The sequence below is a fragment of the Propithecus coquereli genome, unplaced genomic scaffold (genome assembly GCF_000956105.1).
Source record: "Propithecus coquereli isolate 6110/MARCELLA unplaced genomic scaffold, Pcoq_1.0 Scaffold244, whole genome shotgun sequence".
In the NCBI taxonomy this organism is placed as follows: Eukaryota; Metazoa; Chordata; class Mammalia; order Primates; family Indriidae; genus Propithecus; species Propithecus coquereli.
In genome coordinates, this window is record NW_012147997.1 from 465,428 (window position 1) to 467,703 (window position 2,276).

Sequence of the window (2,276 nt, forward strand, 5' to 3'; positions counted from 1 at the left end):
GCCCGGCTAATTTTTCTATTTTTAGTAGAGACAATGTCTCACTCTTGCTCAGACTGGTCTCGAACTCCTGACCTCAAGTGATCCTCCCGCCTTGGCCTCCCAGAGTGCTAGGATTACAGGTGTGAGCCACCACGCCCAGCCTCAGCGTCCATGTTTTCCTCTCCACCCTTGCATGCCTCAGTAGCTCAAGTCATAACTGCAGGATATTTTTTAGTTGAAGTTTGCTTGCCAAATTCTGATTGTATGAGACATATGGAACTTTGGAGAAGAGCATTTAACAAAGTCTAAGTAAAGCTGGTAAAGACAAAAACACCATGTAAACCCAGGCAGATTCCTGGGTTTTACCTCAGACGTACAGAATTAGAATCAGAGGGTAGGAGGCTGAATAAGGACAGGAAATGCAGAGATGGGGTGGGGGAAGACATCCAGTGCAATACATTTCTAAAGAACTATGGGGATTCTGAAGCATAGCCATAGCTAGGAATCATTAATAGAGGCTCTGCATCTTTTTTAAAGCCTTAATTGACTTCTTAAATAAGGATGAATTGGCAGATGTGTCTGAACTTGGAGAAATATGTGGCAGCACAGAGCATCCAAGAGAAACATAGAGACTTGTATTAGTGTCTTTCATTTTTAATGGTAGAATTTTGCCTTTATTCTGGTTCCTTTTGATTCTCCTGTTACAAATTGGAACTATTGTTGTCATGGGGTTTGCAAATATTAACAACCAGGAAGAATAGCTACTTCCTACCACCTCCCTTGCCCACATCTGAGAATATGGTTATCACCACAGCTGTTGAAGCATAAGAGTTATCATTTATTTAGCACACTTGTTACCAGTGCCACGGTTAATTACTCCCTGCAGCATGTGCTTAGTTTAATCTACGTTTTTACAGATTACTATTTATATCTTGATTACTCATGTTTATCTTAGCTTATTAGGTAAAAGTCTAGGACTTAGAGAAAGAGGATTCATGTTTTTAGAAGACACAGAAATTGCAAGAATGGCCATCAGAAAATCTTGCCCTAACACCTTGTATGTAACTGGTCACTGTTGGGAAAATAAACAATGGCGGTTTTCACATTGAGAGGATTTCTGTAGACACATCTACATTTAGAATTGTCAAGGATTTATAGGATGGAAGTGAAATAAAAATGAGGAACCACATGCTGTCTGTTTGTACAATAATGAGCAGTAAATGCCCACAATTTCACTGATCTTTCTCCTGGTCCTACAAGTGTCAGGCTTTCATGGGTACACGAGTTTAGCCAAGCAGGCTGTTTGTACTGGGGCCCTGAACTATTCATTCATATATATTAACAAGGGTCTGCCAGTGGTTAGGAAGTATTTTTGAACTGTAAAAAGAACTTACAAAAGAGAAAATAAGATTCTAGCACAGAAAATCTTTGTCATTGACTGGGAAGATAGTTAATCCTTCCAAAGATAGATTAAAGGTGATACAATCGTTTAATTAAGCCCTTTGGTTTATGGAAGAGAAAAAAGTGCATTAATCATCTTTATTTTGGATAAGATAGCATAATGGCTCACTTACTTAGAAGTGAATACTTGGGGTTGTGTCAAGAACTGAGCTTATTAATCTGATATTAATTTTTTCCCCCACCAATTGCTATTAATTGTTCTGTGAATTAGCTCAATGACATTTAGGATCTCAATCATGATTAAGTTGAGAAATTATTTGAAAATGCCAACAGAGCCAATATACTGAAGAAAATCTGTCTTGAACTTTGAAATTCGAGGCCAAATTAATGGGGTGGAACCCAGTCTTTGTGTTTATAGATGGATAGAGGAATCTATCATAGCGACTGCTTTTCGTCTGGACTTAACATCCTTCCAGCATCCATCCTCACAGGACACTGCCTCTGGCTTCCAAGCTGCTCATGAGAGTTCAGGACCACTGTATCATCCAAAACTCATATATCAGATAGGTTGTTTATATAAAATTGTTGAAAAATTCTTGAGCATTTAGTTTAAATCACCCAAAAGTAATTTCAAATGACAATCACAAAATTATCGCTCATAGCTAGAGACTGCTGTAATTTGGCAAACATTTCTTAATCCTTTAGAGAAACTGAAATTTCAGAAGGCTTATGTATTTTGACACTTTATTAAACTTAAAGATGAATGAATAGCATAAGGGTCAGAATAGAGTAATCTTATCAGAAGCATTTATAAATATTAAGCATTAATACAGAGTTGTCATTGTCGTTTTAAATAAAAACTAACTCAAGGGACTCCTTTCATTTTTATATACATG

General features: G+C 37.3%; 1 protein-coding gene across 1 annotated transcript in view; it reads left to right on the forward strand.

The window, feature by feature from the left end:
- COL9A1 (collagen, type IX, alpha 1) overlaps positions 1-2,276 on the forward strand; it is a 126,069-nt gene that overhangs the window by 97,897 nt on the left and 25,896 nt on the right. The window lies entirely within an intron of this gene.